We start from the raw sequence: 18478 nt of genomic DNA on the forward strand, positions 1-18478 counted from the left end.
AAAAAATCAATGCAGGCAAATGTTTAGCAAGCTGCCCAGCTCCAAAATGACTCATGTTCTGCACAGACACATCGGGAGCAGCAGCAGATTTGTCAGTCCCCCCAGCCCCACCTGAACAAGCCCAGGAACCCTTGAGGTGTGTGTTGAATTAAACGATTATTATGGAGAAAAAACATTAAAGAATAAAAAAATTGTTCTGAAATCAAAAGCTTATAGTCTGTATTTATTTCAGAATGTACAGAATTGTCAGTAGTGTGGCACTGTCAACCCCCTGCTTTGCAGTAGGAACAGAGAACATTTCTGTTGCATGCAGACTGGGTGACTACTCTCAATCCAATCAGAGAAATGTTCACATTTTCTGGAAATCAGAAGATTAAACCACAACAACCAGCCTCATATATGTATTTTAGTCAGTCTAGAGTATCAGTCTTCCAGCAAATCACTGAATCTAAATGAATTTCATTGTATTTTCAGTGCTTTCCCTACCAAGTAACTGTCAAATCATGTTTTCTTTTCACAAATATGGGAATGATAGTCAAAAATGTCATTGAAATTCATTGTTTATCCCAGTAAGATTTCTTTTCATGGGGCTCAAAATCTCTGACAGCGCCCCTGGCAGCCACACAGACAAACTTTGTGATACACAACTGCAGACACCCTTAACAACAGCATAACAAAAACTTTTCTTGGCGTGAAGGTTACCAAGAGCCCAAAGGACAAAACGGACACGGTCAGTGGAAACACTAGAAGAAAAAGAAGACGATAACTATAGGACGGCGGCATGGGCAGAGAGAGAAATGGGACTGTGTGTCCTTCACTGCTGGGCTGTGAGGGGCTGAAGTCTGTGCAAAGTCACTCTCTGCACAAACCTAAAGTAGGCGGGGTCAAGCATGACACCCAGTGCCAGCCTGCAGCAAACAGACACTGTAGATGAGATATAATACCACCAAAAATCAGGAAGTTATCACTGTGTTTGGAACAACAAGTCTCACTTTAGTGGCCAGAGACCGCAAGGGAGGTGGAAGACAAAAACTAAATGAGAAAAGGAATGTAAGAGCGGGAGTAAAGTGAGAGAGAGAGAGAAACGGAGCACAAGAGAGGTGTCGCCTCTCCTCACTGATCCCTTATGCTAAGAGGGATTTGCATACATTTTTAATCAAAGCAAATTAGATCATAACCAAATTAAATCAAGCTTTCCAGCCGCCCCTGTCTCTCTGTCTGCCTCCTGTTCCATCCACCCACCTATTCCTCATCATTTAATTATGCTCACTAATAGGTATGGTTAAAAAAAAAGTCCTCTGCACACATATGAAGGTAATTGAGAATAAAGATATATGTGGAATGTTACTATGTGGCTGTTAGGTGGAATACATCACCCGTCAGTCTGTCCGCACACAGCCGGCGAAACCGGCAAACTGGATTGAACAAAACTATTTTTACAACGGCAGCAGTCGGCGGCATCACTATTGTAACTGCCAGACATGTACAGACACATGCACAGGAATAAATCAAATTAAAACACGTGTTGTGCACATACACACCCACACACACACACGTATGTATAAACACGCACTTTGGCGAACAGGCAAGTCACCCACCACAGAAACTAGACACCTCCTCCTACATTCCTCTCCACACCCTATGCTGCTAAACAGATTGGTATCAGCCCCCACTGGTGCTATTGGCCATTGCACAAAGACACCCCGCTGTCATCCATTAGCTCAATCATAGCTGATTATAAGCAGTTATCATGAGGTCCACCTCCTCTTTGGCCCAAACCCGCATTGTCCCAAATATAACGTGTCACCATGTCAATCCCGACAGAAAATGAATCTTGCTTGCCACAGCACACAAACATGCACACGCACACACATGCAAGAGTATGTTTACGTATTTTTCTCTCATGCACACACACACACACACACACACACACACACACACACACACACACACACACACACACACACACACACACACACACACACACACACATAGGTGCCTGCAGGCCTATTTGAGATGCAGACTTCTATGTCCCAGTAAATGATATTAAAAGTCATATCATGAATAAATCAGCAAGCGGGGCCCTCATGTCCCCTGTATGACACATTCATATACACAGCGAGAGAGAGAGAGAGTGAGAGAGTGAGAGAGAGAGAGAGAGAGAATGCCACTACATAAACAAATACACATGCACCTATAGATGTGCTTTTGACATGCAGCATGCAAAGTGTTCATAGTGTTTGCATGAAGTTACAATCAACTCTTCCTGTTGACGTTACTCCATAGCATCTTTTGCCATTTTGGAAGACAAACAAAGCCAATCTTCTGCTGTTATCATGGCATAGAGCACCTATTCTGAGAATGTATCCACCACAAACAGCATGCCATATGAACATAAATTAACTGGACTGAGTCACAGCCTGTATGTTCCACTATTATTACCATGTATCACATAGCTACAGAAAACTGATGGCTACTTTCAGAAAGTGTGAATGGACTGGTTGTATTCCTGGGTGGTTGCCTTTCAGCACCCAGCCCATTTTGTGGTGTGGTGGATGTGGTGGCAGACCTGACCTAAACTAAAGTAAGACTATATTACTTGAGCTAAGCACACAACATTTTGACACAACCTGCATCTGACTCTAACACACTTGCTAGGTTTTAATTTAATTTAATTTTAATTAGCTTATAATGTGCCAAATCACAGCAAAAGCCGTCTCAAGGCGCCTTACATAAAACAAGTCAACATAAAATTGAATAAATAATTAAAAATTAATAAAAATGTTGTGTGGGCCGCTGAAGAGGAGGTACTGCTGGCCCACCACCACCAGAGGGCGCCCTGCTTGGAGTGCGGGCTCCAAGCACGAAAGGGCGCCAGACCCAGAAGAAGTGACAGCTGTCACTCATCCTCTGCACCAGCTGTCACTCGTTCATCATCACCACCATAAAAGCTGGACTGCAACTCCACCTCCCCGCCGAGAAATCGACTACCATTACCAAGGTAATTTCTCTGTGAACTTAAGACTGTGTATCTGTCTAAACTCTTCTTTGCAGCCGTTTTCCTGTCGGTGAGACTCGTCTGTGGAGGTGGCGTTTGAGGTGTTCAGCGACGGCTTCGCAACACCTCCCACCCAGATAAGTGCTCAAACAGGAGCTGCACGAGTGTGTGCTTGGAGGTGGAGGCGCTTCCTCCCTCGTTAACTGTGGATTTACTGAGTGTGCGGACTCACGCTCACTCATCATATTTCTGCTTTCTGCCAGCAGTACCAGGGTCGACAGCCGAAGACAGAGGCCACCTGGGGACTCGGGACTTGGCGGCTCCGGTGTTCTTCAGACCGTTGGTGGTGGAAGCCGTGTGGGACGCGGCTTCTCTCTCGTCGGGGGTCTTCTATCTTCGAGCCTGCCCACACGTCACCTGGTGTTAAATTGACTGTGCAGATTACAGTACGTTTCATTGTGTATTATCGCAACATTAAATTGTTACCTTTTTGGCTTATTCATTGTCCGTTCATTTGCGCCCCCTGTTGTGGGTCCGTGCTACGACACCTTCCCAACAAAAAAATTCAAATACATAAATAAAACAGAAGTAAAAGAATAAACAAATAAAAATAAAAGCTATCCATAAGAAAAGAGAATAAAAATAGGTTTTGAGTCTTGACTTAAAAATGTCCACAGACTCAGACTGTCTCACGGTCGCAGGAAGACTGTTCCACAGGGTGGGTGCACAATACGAAAAGGCTCTTTGACCTGCTGACTTCTTCTTCACCCTGGGAACACAGCAGAGAAGTCCTGCATCCTGCGACCACAAAGCCCGGGCCGGCACGTAGAGTTCCACCAGATCACCCAGATAAGACGGCGCCAGTCCATGAACAACCTTATAAGTCAATAACAAAACCTTAAAATCTGCTCTCACAGAGACAGGGAGCCAGTGCAAAGACGCCAAAATGGGTGTGATATGTTCAGACCTTCTGTTACGTGTCAGAAGTCTGGCGGCAGCGTTCTGAACCAGCTGAAGACCCCCTAATGCTGGACTGTGGTAACGCTGAAAATAGAACATTACAATAATCTAGTCTAGAAGAAACAAAAGCATGAATCAGGGTCTCAGCATCAGCCATGGACAGGATGGGGAGGATCCTCGCTATATTTCTCAGATGGAAAAAAGCAGTCCTAGTAACATCCCTGATGTGGAGGTCAAAAGACAACGTGGGATAAAAAATTACCCCAAGGTTCCTCATTTTGTCTGTATGATGTATGACACAGGAACCCAGGCTGAGCGCCAGCTGGTCAAACTGATGCCGATGTCTTGCTGGACCAAGAACCATCATTTCAGTCTTATCAAAGTTTAAAAGTAGGAAGTTACTAGACATCCAACTTCTCACTGATAGAAGACAGTCCTCTAGGGATTTTATGGGAGTGAGATTTCCCGCAGTTATCGGCATGTACAAATGAGTATCATCAGCATAACAATGAAAGGCAATCCCAAAACTCCGCAGTATACGCCCAAGGGGTGCCACATACAGGGAGAAAAGCAAGGGGCCTAAAACAGATCCCTGTGTAACCCCAAAAGGTTTCAGATGAACATGTACAACCAGGTGACCATTTCACATGGATCATGTCAAATGGATCATGACGTCTTTGTGGCCATGACTACAGTGAGGTATGAACACCAGATCGCTTGTATGGGAGACGAGAGCTCTATCAGGTCAGCCAAAGTGAAATCCCAGACTAACCAAGCTGGAAGGAACATCTGTTTTTTACCTCATCCCAAGGTCACTGGTGTATTTAAGTATATTCTGTCACTACCAAGTCAACTGCCACATCCTGCAAACAACAGCAGTTTGTAACCACATGACATGTCTTTGTGGCCACAGCCCTAGTGGGGTTTGCAAACCAGATTGCTTGTACCTGAGACCAAGACCCTACCAGGTCAGCCATTTTATTTGGTTTATTTGATATTTGTTATTGTTAATATGGCCAAAGCATTTCGTCTCTCCTCTCAGTCTGTTGTGTGTTGGGGGTTTGGCTGGATGTTTTTGTGTTTTCTTTTCTTTGCTCTCCAGGTGGTATGCAAACTGTTTTTTGTCTGTGGAGAAGGTGCTGGCAGAAGAGTCCTTCACCCTCATCAGCATTATTAGCTGCACCTGTGGAGGATGTTCACGTGCAGGCCTACTGACTCGCAGCACCTGTGGATGATGCTCACGTGCAAACTTAAAGACTTTCAGCTGAAGCAGATAATGAGATGGCGTTCTGCATTTAAGCCATGAGTGGTTCAAGCAGAATTGCCGGGAACTCGACCTTGTGACGTTCGTTTGTGAGACGCTGAGGACCGCGCCAGGGTTTGACACATCGTGCCTGTGAAGGAGGACGGGTGAGGGACACATGCTGTCAGCACACATCAGAGGTGATTATTGTCTGAATGATCGTTAATAGTAATTTGGCATTCTGTTACGCAGTATATTTGAACATTGATGAGAATTGTGCAGTTTGCTTCTCACTGCAGTGGCGTACGGACTGATGATCCTCCACCTGTTGTGAGAAGCTGCTCATTACATAAAGCTTAAATTCAGACCTGAATGTGTTGCTGATAGTGTGTGCCTATGAAGGATATTTGCTGTAGCTCTGTTGACTTACCTCACCTTTTCCATCCTTCACAGAGTCAGGTTGTCGTGTCCACCTGGGGGGTGTTTGGCAGTGAATGTGAGTCCAGAAGCGCCGAGGCTTCGATCCTTTTGGGCGCCGGAGAGCGCGCCGTCCTTCACTCCGCCAGACAAACCAATTATTTATGTTGTACACTAATTATTGCACTGGAGGGGAAATAAAATCCTTTTGTTTGTGGAACCGCTTTCTGGTTATTTAGTGCTGGGTTTGGTCAGACGTTGGTCCGCTCCTCTACCTGCGTCTGCACATAACACAGTCTGGTCTGCTTGAGGTTTCTTCCTCAAGAAACAACTGAGGATGTTTTTCCTTCCCACACTTACTGAAGTGTTTCTTCTGGGGGTACGTTTAGATTTGTACCTTGTGAAGCAAGTCACCTTAGGCTGACTTATGTTGTGATTTGGCACTATATAAATAATTCGAATTGAATAGAAGAGCAGTGATTATGCAAGAAACAGCAGGGGCACACACCTAATATGTGTGACAGAGAAATAATGCCGAGAAAAGTTCACTTTATAAGTGATAATCAAACCCACAACTTCCCGCAACTGCACGAAAGGCTAAAATGCTGTTTTAGTTCAGGAAAAGTTTTGACTGTCCAGATGACAGTCACTCTGCTATAGCAACCAGTATAGTTTTATTTTTCCTGCAGTTATCATTTGAATCCAGCAAAAAGGTGACTTTTCCCCTTCAAAACTGGAATGATTGTGTCCAAACTCAGCTGAGCTCACTCAGTCTGTACAATGTTTCCAAAGATCCTCTGTCATTCCTCCTTGATTTATAACATCTGCCAGAGAGCACAAGGATTATTTCCACAACTCAAAGCTGTATGAAAATTGGTCATGTTGAACAGTGTGAAATTGCACAAACATGGAACGAAACTAAAGCTTCTGGTGTATGATAGCCATTTATCATACAATATAGATGTGGTATTTGATTGTGACATCATAGACGAGGGGTCTATGGCAGAATCTGTATGTACAGTATATTAGCTAATCTCCAACACTATTAACTATAAATACTGTTATTTGTTAGATTAAACGAGCTGATTATTGATTTAGAGACAGAAATGAAAACCATCTTCACCAGCAAAACTATTACTTCTCACCTATCATGGATTCTATTGAACTAGAAGGGTGCAAGTAGCTGCCTCAAGAAGAGACAGCTGCTATTACTAGTACTACCACTACGACTACTACTATGTTGCTGCTACTGTTACTTCTCTTCTTTTCAGCTGTCGGTGGTTTTTCCATCGAGTGATTATCCGAGAAATTGTGGATGTGCCTGGACATGCCAGAACATGTCTCGTGAGGCTTCATCACAGTGTTGCTTTGCGCCATGCAACACCGCCGCGACGCGCGAAGCCTCCGCTCCTCTTTCCATGACAAAAACTCCTGTAACAGTGGAATGTGCCGTTCATTTCCAAACTGGATGCTGTGTTTTATCCGGGACGTCGTCTGACTAGCACAGGAATTGTGAAAAGACATGGACATCAGCACTTTTTCGGCACATTGAGACAGACGTGCGGAGGAATTTCGTGCATTGCGGCGGTGCCACATGGCGCACAGCAACGCCGTGATGAAGCGTCACGGGACATGTTCTGGCATGTCCAGGCACATCCACAATTTCTTGGATAATCACTCGATGGAAAAACTACCGACAGCTGTCTGAACGCCATCTCAAAGCCGTCCTGTGAGACCAGAACGGAGGTGGTTTTGTCTCGCTCCAGTAGCGAATCCATCATGACACGCGAAGCCTCCGCTCGGCTTTCCATGACAAAATCTCTTGTTAAAAGTGAATTCTGCCGGAAAATGGTTGATGTCCAGCTCTTGTGATAAACAGAGAAATGGCACACGATGGTCACGGATCCAGACAGCCATCCGTTTAGAAATGAAATGGTCGTTCAGCCTGTCGATGGCGGCTTCGGAGCACGGCACGCCCCACAGCCGCTGGGGGCCGTCCTTAAAGCGACAGTAACACTCCTTATTCTCTACCAAGCCCGTAACATTTTCACCGAAAGCCAGATAATTTTTCTAATGGTTTCCAGCTGCCAGTCTCTAACAGTTTCTGAAAAAATTCTGATGGAAAAAAAGCCCAAATCATTCCGCCATTTCCTGGCAATGAAACAACGACGAGGGGGCTGGACCACTCCTCACTCAAAGCCTGCTCACAGGCGAATCACGCAACCGACAGGCGTGGAAAAACTCACGCATGCGCACGAGGGTTCAAGCTTGTCTGATGCAATCACACGATTCAAATCCATATGGTTTTTGAAAAAATTATAAGGTCGGATACTTTCCTAATAGACCTCGTATATCCCTACGTCAATAAAACAGTCAGATTCTGTGGAGGCTTTCCAGACTTAAGACGCACTTATTTTCCCTTTCCTATGGCTAACATACTGGCATAGTATAGTTCTACACTTTTCACTCTTTTAATTCATTTTATTAGGAAACGGAGCGTGCCACAGCCGTGATCACCTTAGGATTTCCTGTTATTCTTGTTGTTTAATGCTGACAAATTATACGGTATTTCTGATGCTTGTAACATTTACAAGGTTTTCACAAAATCTACAAGAATTTCTTAAACAGAAGAAATGGAAAAACCCAAAAAGAAAAAAACAGAAAAGCAAGCAAACAGAGTCCTTAATTGAAACTAAAAAAACAGTCCAGCATTTTCTCAGTAAATATAGTTCTAAATGTGCTATTGACATGAAATTTTCACCAGATGTCATTAACAACCCATGTAATGCACACATACAAAGAAACCAAAACAAATAAGTACTGAAATTAAGTTATGTGCAGGGGCGTCGGCCTGGGGGAGTAAAGGGTACTATGTACCTGGGGCCCAGAGCATGGGGGGCCCACAAAAACTGGCATTAAATACATTTTTGTGTTTCATGTCATTAATGTCCATACAATTCATGTTGTAAAAGAATATAATTAGAATGAATGTATAAATGTTGTGAAACATAATTCTGCTCTAATAATAATACTGAAAGATCTCTGAGGGCCCTTCCCACCCCTGCACAGGTGTACAATGGTTTAGCCCAGTCCCACAGGCAGCACGCTGACACACACACACACACACACACACACACACACACACACACACACACACACACACACACACACACACACACACACACACACACACACACACACACACACACACATCCCAAACGGGATCTGACAGAAAGAGGAGGTGTTTCTTAGAGCTGAAACAACTAAGGATTTAATCGATTATTAAAATAGTTGTCAACTATTTTAGTCATCGATTCGTTGCTAAATAACTTTGTTTTACTGCAAATGTTTCGTTTCTTCCATATAAATCACCCATTTCTACAGTGCGGCTTTGCTTTGAACCTTGAACCAATCGAAGCAATGATTCGCAGATTGAAGCAGTGATTTTTTATTCATTCATTTTTTATTCCACTTTATCTTAATTTTTCCCCACTAAATCCCAAAGAGCATATCTCTGTGAGTAATATTTACCTTTTTATGTTAATCTGACCTGTTATGGTCTTCTGAAACAGTTGATAGATGTATTTTATAACTTAAAAACGGGACCGATGCTAACGCGTTAGCATGTCTATGGTGTTGTCATTGTTAAAGTTAGCATTAAGCTGTTGCAGCTGTCAGCACATTTGTGTGCTAAAAGACTCAAATGTATTACAAATTGTAATATTTTAAATTTATTTTTTATTTATATATTAGTAATAATAGCAACAACAATAATAGTAATAATAACCAGTAATGCTACAATACAGTTTTAGAGAAAGAAACAAAAGAACCTGATTAAACACAACAGAAAAGATAAATCCAACTAACAATGAACATAAATAAATAAATAAATAAATATAGAAATAAATAACTGTTTCCTGTGAACACCTAGAGACTCTTAAACCTCCACTTCACCCCCGTTTTATTTAAGTTTAATGACAATTTGTTTCAGTCAAACCACATCTAAGCTGTGTTTTTACACAAGAAAAAATAAAATGCAGTTAACTGCACATTTGTGTCTTTTTTCATGAAAATATGTTTTTAAAGATCACATATTATACTTTAGTCAGGCCTTTAGAATGCTTTTGTGGACTCTTGGTGTAATATGTTGTCAGTGGTTGAGATAGTTGCTGTAGGCATCTAAAAATGCTCATAATCAGGTGAAACCTGATGGAAATCTCTTTGTGGTGTATCGGTGATGTACGAGGTCTGTTAGAAAAGTATCCGACCTTATTATTTTTTTCAAAAACCATATGGATTTGAATCACGTGTGATTGTGTCAGACAAGCTTGAACCCTTGTGTGCATGCGTCAGTTTTTCCACACCTGTCGGTTGCGTCATTCGCCTGTGAGCAGGCTTTGAGTGAGGAGTGGTCCAGTCCCTCTGTGGCTTTTCATTGTCAGGAAATGGCGGAATGATTTGGGCTTTTTTTCCATCAGAATTTTTTCAGAAACTGTTAGAGACTGGCAGCTGGAAACCATTAGAAAAATTTATCTGGCTTTCGGTGAAAATGTTACGGGCTTGGTAGAGAATAAGGAGTGTTACTGTTGCTTTAAGGACGGCCCCCAGCAGCTGTGGGGCGCGCTGCGCTCCGAAGCCGCCATCGACAGGCTGAACGACCATTTCATTTCTAAACGGATGGCTGTATGGATCCGTGACCATCGTGTGCAATTTCTCTGGTTATCACAAGAGCTGGACATCAACCATTTTCCGGCAGATTTCACTTTTAACAAGAGATTTTGTCATGGAAAGCTGAGCGGAGTGCTTACCAGTCGAGTGAGTATAAGAGAACTTGTGGAGAGCTGGACATGTCCAAACTTGTCCTCTAACACTCCGAAACGGAGGTGTTCCTTTGTCTCGCTTCATCAGCGAATCGGTCGTGACGTGCGAAGCCTCCGCTCGGATTTCCATGACAAAATCTCTTGTTAAAAGTGAAATCTGACGGAAAATGGCTGATGTCCAGCTCTTGTGATAACCAGAGAAAGAGCACACGACGGTCTCGTATCCACAGAGCCATCAGCTTAGAAATGATCCAGTGGTTTGTGCCACGACGTCGCAGCTTGGAGCGCGGTGCACCGACCGTCCTTAAAGGGGTCCTTAAAGCTGTAGTTAAAGTCCTTATTCTCTGTGAAGCCCGTAAAATTTTCACCAAAAGCCAGCTAACTTTTTCGAATGGTTTCCAGGTGCCAGTCTCTAACAGCTTCTGAAAAAATTCTGATGGAAAAAAGTCCTTTTCATTCCGCCATTTCCAGACAATGAAAATCCGACAAGGGGGCGGGACCACTCCTTCCACAAGGCGTGCTCACAGGTGAATGACATCACCGACAGGCGTGGAAAAACTCACGCATGCGCACGAGGGTTCAAGCATGTCTGACGTAAAAACATATGAATGAAATCCATATAGTTTTTAAAAAAAATAAAAAGGACCGTTACTTTATGGACACACCACGTTTATTATTTTAAATCTGAGCATGAAATATGAAGAGAAATTCATTCAAAATGGATAACATGGCCTACAAATGAAAAATAAGTTTTACAAATGGGTACAGCAATTTGTGTGCAATTTTGGGTTCTGTTCCCAAATGCACACCTTGATTAAAATGTAAAATTTAGTATTCGTACGCTGGCCTGTAAATAATGGAGTCTGTTCTCAATTATGTCAGCCATATCATAGGGGGACACATAGACAAACTCATTCACCCCTATGGTCAATTTAGAGTCACCAGTTCATGTAACCTGAAGTCGAAGCACTTGGTGGGAACCCACGTAAACAAGGGGAGGAGGACAAACAAGGAGAGCATGCAAGGTAGGAAGCAATTCCATGATCTTCTTGCTGTGAGGCAATAGTGCTAAGCACAAAGCCACAGTCCTCTTGTGTTTAGTTTTATTGGTTTTAGGTGTGAAATTCATAGTCATGCACTGTGTGTGAGTAGATCACTCTGTTATTTTTCCACATATTTCTCAGAAGCTTTTCATAGTATGTTACTGATTCCAGAGCTGAGACATCAAAATTAAGCATATTTCTAACTCTGACTGTCAATATCCACTGTGCTTTTTTGCAGCCTGTACTGATTTTCACAGTGTTTGATTAGGTTAATCACACTGCTCTCTAAGATATCCTGACAATTTTTTAGATCCCAAAGAATTTGCGGGACATCATAGCCGGCCTACACACAGATGCTGGTAGCACTGTCCTTATCAGCAGCAGAACCTCTGAATTTTTTCCTGTACATTATGGTGTTTGTCAGGGATGTGCTGTGGCTCCAACACTGTTCAATGTTTGCATGGATTCAGTGTTGTGTGGAGTTGTGGACATCATCAGCTTGGACGTCTTTGTTGGCAAGGAAAGGTTTACTGATCTTGATTTCAAGGATGATGCTGTGGTCTTTACAGAATCAATGGATACCCCGATTGCAACACTTGAGAAGCCGAGTGAGGCATTTCAATGTCTTTGTTTACAATTGTCCTGGATCAAGATTGAGATCCAGGCGTTTAATTACTTCATGGTCTCAGCCATTAGAAATATAGCTGTATGTGGTGTCAGTGTTGAACTTCTAAAGACTTTCACTTATCTTGGCAGTGACATTCATGTCTCTGTGTCTTCAGCCGGTGAGACTGGGAGATGCCTAAGAACATCTTACATAATCCTGAGGTGTCTGGACAGAGGTTCTTCACAATGCTAATACCTTTGCAGGAGGAAAAGGTCCCAATCTTTCAGTATAAGATTTCACATATTCCAGATGATTTGCTGTTGCAGGCTGATAATGTAGTCTGCTCAACCAGTCAGTGCGGTAAATAAATAAATGATCCATACCTGATGACAAATTTAAAAACTACAGTATATACTGTTTAGACCAGGGGTGGCCAAGTTCGGTCCTTGGGAGCCACCTTCCTGACACTCTTAGTTGTCTCCCTGCTCCAACACACCTGAATCCAATGAAAGACTCGTTAGCAGACTTTTAATGAGCCTTACATTGGATTCAGGTGTGTTGGAGCAGGGAGACAACTAAGAGTGTCAGGAAGGTGGCTCTCGAGGACTGAACTTGGCCACCCCTGGTTTAGACCATTACTGTTTAGGCCTATGCTCAGGCTATCTTCCAAGTCCTGATGTGGCCCCACAGTTGTAGCATCTGTGGCACATGGCAACTGACGGCTATGTGAGCTTTGCTGCTGGTTGCCTTTACTTATCTAACACACTCTCCATTACCTCTGCCATTCTCATTCACACACCTGCACTCATTCTTGCTCCAACTCACCTTCATTCCCTTTCTCTCCAGAGCATATCTCCTGCTCTGTAACTTCTTCTCAACCTGCTCATTACTCTCATTACAGAGTCTGATCTCATTTGCAAACATTATAGTCCCTGGAGACTCTTGTGTGATCTCGTCCGCCAACATGTCCATCATCACTGCAAAGAACAAAGGGAGTCTGTCCTTGATATAATCCTACTTCCACCTTGAATCCATTTGTCATTCCAATTGTACATTCAACTTAGTTGTACGCCCAAGTCATCACATTTATGCAACGGGTTAATTTTCACTGAATGTCAGTCTGCGACGAGTCAAGTAGCCCCATTGCATCAATGTGTGACACTCAGGGAAACTAACTCTATAGCCCTAACTTTAATCATAACCTTAACCATAACAATAATCAAAACATAGATGAATGTTTCTTGATAATGTGGAAATGAAGCAGGTAATTCTCTGCACTAACAGAGAGAAAGGATGCAGCTGTCAAATAATGCTTCAACCCATCTGTCACTAGCTGGTACAATGGGGATCCCTAACTCAGCAAATCCTGATGAAAGGGGCACTGATCAAAAATGTAACAAGTAGGGAGTGAGAACATGTTAGCACATCTTACAGCTGTCATACTCTTCTTGTACATTTTCTGCACCACCCTCACATATTTCTCTGCCACTCCAGACTTCCTTATACACTACGGCAACTTTGCTGTTGACACCATATTGAATCCTATAAATGATTCTATCCTATCCATTTACTTCTGGTGATGTTGTTGAGGCACAGTGAACATAAAGCCACCAGTCTCCCTGTTACAGGCTTTCTCTAAAGCCACAAACACACAATGCAACTCATTCTGGCCTTTTCTGTACTTCTCATCAGCACTCTCAGGGCAAACGTTGCAGTTGTATTGCTCTTTCTTGGCAGGAAACCATATTACTGCTACCAAATCGTCACCTCATTCCAAAGCTTAGTGTCTACTACTCTTTCCCACAACTTCCTGTTGTGGCTGATCAACTTTATGCCTCTGGAGTGACTGCAGATCTGCACATTACTTTTATTATTACAAATCAGTACCAGTACTACCGCACTCCTCATGCATCCTCTCACTTTCTGGTTAAAAGTTTCACTCTTCATAGCTGCTCCCCGCTTCATCATTACTCATATGTTGCCCTTCCTGGTTCACTCTCTCCACATCATCCAGTATTCTCCTTCACATTTTCTTTATTCATCAGCACCTCAAAGTACTCCCTCCACCTTCTGCACTCCCCTTGCAACACATTTTCATCTGCATCCTTTATTACCCCAACCTGATGCACATATTTTCCAGCTTGATTCTCATGTCTGACCAATAGGTACAAGTCTTTTCTCTTTCCTTCATATTCATCTTCATGTACAGCATTTCACCTCCTTTCCTACACCTCTTTTCGCATTTCTTTTGTTATTCAATAACTGGAAATTTTATTCAACATTTTGATTATACAAACTTCCTCTTTACCCCTGTTCCCTTCACCAACATGCTCACTGATTTCTGCTCTGATCACCACTCTTTCTTGTTTGACTTTACTTTCTACTACCTCTTCTATCACATTCCTGAAATCCTTTTTCCTCCATCTCACGGTGGAATTGCAGGGCATGTGTCCTGATGACATTCATCATTGCTTCTTCAGTTTCCAGCATCACACTCATCATTCTGTCAAACACGTTCTTCTTTCAGTGTTACCCCAACACCATTTCTCTGTTTGAATCCACCACCCGTGCTCCTGGCTGTACTCCCATTCTACTTATTCTCCTGTGCACACACAGTATGTCTGCCTTACCCTTCTCCATCATATCAGCCAACTCTCTCCCTTTACCAGTCAGAGTGCCAACATTCACAGTTCTTACTCTTACCACTACATTTCACACCGTTCCCACCTCCCACAGCCTTCTGACCTGCCTGTCCTCTTCTTCTCCTCCTGCATTGCCCAACAGTAGTTCCCACCTTTGCCCAGTTAACAAACAGTATCAGTTGTAGTCACTGATAATAATAATGTAATGTACCTCAACCAATGCAGTATGGAAACTCAATTTGTATTCCACATATTTGATTGGGCAGAGAGTTTATGTCAGATGTCCTTCCTGGTGCCTCATAGCCCTTCCATTCAGGTTTGGGCTGAGCACTCAGAGTGCACTGTGTGTGCAATGCCAGTGCCTGGATAGTAAAATTATGGGCATTAAATGACAGCATTGCAGGAAGTGGAACAGGAGTTGAACTACTAATGTGTACACAGTAAATTTTGCAGAGTAAAATATACTCTACCAGGATAACATTTGGTCCCAGTCCAAATAGAGTTAAATACACTCTATTATAGAGTGAAATCAGGTCTACTGTCTTGTCAAAGCATGTTTTCAACTCCAATAAGAGTCATTCACAGCTTGATAGATTTGATTTTACACTGTGATAGAATTGATTTAGTACTATGATAGAGTATATTAAACTCCATTTGGACTGGGACCAAATGTTTCCTGGCAGAGTATATTTTACTCTGCAAAATTTACTGTGTAGACCTGGGTTTGATTCCCAGTCAGGCTACCTGTCTTCATTTCAGACCATTTAGCTGGGAGGTCAACCTTGGCTAGCGTACCTTTTGACAGGGAGTTGTAGACTCTCATTTGCTTCACATTACAATATACCAGCACAAGCACAGACGAGCCTTAGGGCATATATAGGACTTGCATTCTACTTCTCTCTCTATGATAGCAAGTAGGTTTTTTTTTTTTTTTTTGGTTCAATTGTGCAAAATTGACAGTTTTCATGTCCCAGAAGTTAACTGTGTTGCTTCATTCCATCAGCTCCAATCTGGTTGGACAACTATCAGTAAAAGTACAACACATCCTGGGTCATTTTCAATGTGCAACAGTTACCAAATCTTGCAGCAAATATGAGAGGTTTTACAGTGAGTTTGAGGAAAGGAGTGGGGGAGTCCACTGGGAGATGTGTGTACTGTATGCCAGAGAGAGAGATGAGAGCTGAGTGGAGGAGGCTGATGGGCAAATACTTGCTGCCTGCAGGTTCAATCTGCCTGCAAGTCAGGCATCAAACTTTCACATCCACACATCAATTATTCAGCACACTGCATTGTCAGTGTTAGCATGCCACAGAGGCAGACGACAAACCCGGGTGAAGAGGGAGAAGGAAATCGGAGGACAGTCGAAGGAGGGAGAAAGAGAGGCAGGAGGATGGTGAAGACAAACAAAGGTTTGGGAGAAGGAAAGGGAAGTTTTGGCTACAATAGAAGAAGTAAGTTGAGAACTAAGAAATACATTCAGAATTTACGGGAGAAGTTGGGAAAATGGAGAAAAGTGGAGAGAAGTGGCTTTTGTAAGACTATATCACATTTGAGTCTGTCCTACTTAGTTTAACAAATGCTTGAAATTCAACCTGCATTTATTATTATACACATAGGTTTTTTTTTATTTATAATGAAATTTCTGCCTTTTATTTCACTGGCTTGACATGGTTGAAAAGGGTCATATTGTACAAAAAAGACTTTCTTGGCCATTTGTGGATACATGTGGCTGAATATTCATGTTAAACACACACTGTGAATAACCATTAGTTTAACCTTAGTCTTGAAGCAAACCATGAGTTTGCTTCAAGACTAAGACTTCATATTTGCTGCATGAATGGAGGGCAACCCTCATATTTCATTTTATGTAATGGCTGAGTGGATCCTTGTCATTTAGTTGGTGCTTTGTATGTCATATGACATGGATTATTCATCTCATTTGTGTTTTGATGCATTTAATGTGCAAATTTGGTTCCATATGTTTTGTACCATTGCACGATGCGACCATCACCCACTAGTGGGGGCAGCATTTAGCTAAACATGGCAGAGGTTGTTTTGCTGAGGGACAATGATTTGAAGGAGATAATTGACAGTGCTAATTCTTCTAACACAAACAAAAACAAATCCACTAGGCTATAAGCCTCCTGAAGGCATGAAGAGCTGTTAGGATGAAGAGGATGAATTTAAGATGAAAAGCTGGACTTATTTCTGATGTGAATTTTCACTGGACTGAAGAAGTACACAAAAGGTTTTCTTTGGAAGTACAAGAAGTCAATGCATGGCACACTGCATCGTCAGAATTATTTTTGAACTATATAACTGTTTTTCCAATTTGACTGAGAACAGTTTTGGACTCCTATTTAAAGTTTGTGTTGGACTGTTGGCGTCAAAGCACCAGGGGAACACCAAAATGTAAGTCCCTTTTCTGTTGTTTCTACATTAATAAAATATCAGATGACAAGGATCTAGTTTAGGCATTATATAAAACAAATAATGAATTATTTTCATTCTTTCAATGAAACAAATATTTCCATATATACCATTCAACGAGGCATGTTCCAGCTTTCACTCAGTTAAATATTTGTACCATTGAACTCATAAACATTCATTATTTGTATAGTATTTAGCCCATTAAAATTGGAACTGCCCACATTTTATAATTGTCATTACTCAACAAAATGGCACCATATGCAACATATGTTCATGAAGTATTTCATATGAAGTCATACTAAAAGCATAGTTTGCCAAACTCAGATTAACTGAGACCCAGCTGTGCACAGGTCGCATAGGGCCAAAATACTGAGTCACCATGGCACAAATTCTAGCTTAGTTCCCAGGAGCAGTGCCTCTGGCTGGTCTGTGTGTTCCAATGAAGTGTTTGTCAGTAACAATCCAGTTGGGGGATATCATAACGCTCGGTACATGTTAACCTCTGTCACTGAGGCTCTTCACTGGCTAACAGCTAAAAAGTCCACTGGAGTATGTATATTTTTGTCTCCATCCCCAGTAACAAGAAAACCCAGGAAAGAAAGCAGACCTTGTTGGTTTTACACCATTATAAAAATAATACATTTATTAACGGTTTATTACAGTGGTTTTTAATCTTTTTATAATAAGTACCACCTTAGAAAATATTTGGCTTACCAAGTATCACCATTACAGTAGAGTTAAAATAATTAAATTCAAATTAATTGCCAAAGGCAACTCACAAGGCTCAGGTCTAAACGTACCCACTCCCTGACCAAGTACATTTGTTGTGTGGGCCGCCAGAAGAGGAGGTACTGCTGGCCCACCACCAGAGGGCGCCCTGCCTGAAGTGCGGGCTTCAGGCACGAGAGGGCGCAGCCGCCTCACAGGAGCAGCCAGGGTGACAGCTGTCACGCATCACCTGCAACAGCTGTTACCCATCATTTGATCAACAGGGGAATATCAGCAGGACGACGCCTCCACCTCTTTGCCGAGATATCGTTTCTACCGAGAAGGTAACGTGCTCAGCTGACTGTTTAACAGTGATCTTTGTGACTTTTGTGCATTGCTCTGAGAGTATTTTCCAACGAGAGGTGGAGGTAACTTACCTGCCGTTCGGATTCCTGGGTGCGAACGCGCCCTCCTTTAATTGTCCTTTGTTCCTCGCCAGCAGTACCAGGTCCGACACGCGGAGGCAGTGGCCACCTGGGAGTTCGGAACTTGGCGGCTCCAGTATTCCCGGGGTCTGGTGGCGGAGGAAACCGTGTGGTTCCGGTTCTAC

This window comes from Thalassophryne amazonica, chromosome 7 (assembly GCF_902500255.1).
Source record: "Thalassophryne amazonica chromosome 7, fThaAma1.1, whole genome shotgun sequence".
In the NCBI taxonomy this organism is placed as follows: Eukaryota; Metazoa; Chordata; class Actinopteri; order Batrachoidiformes; family Batrachoididae; genus Thalassophryne; species Thalassophryne amazonica.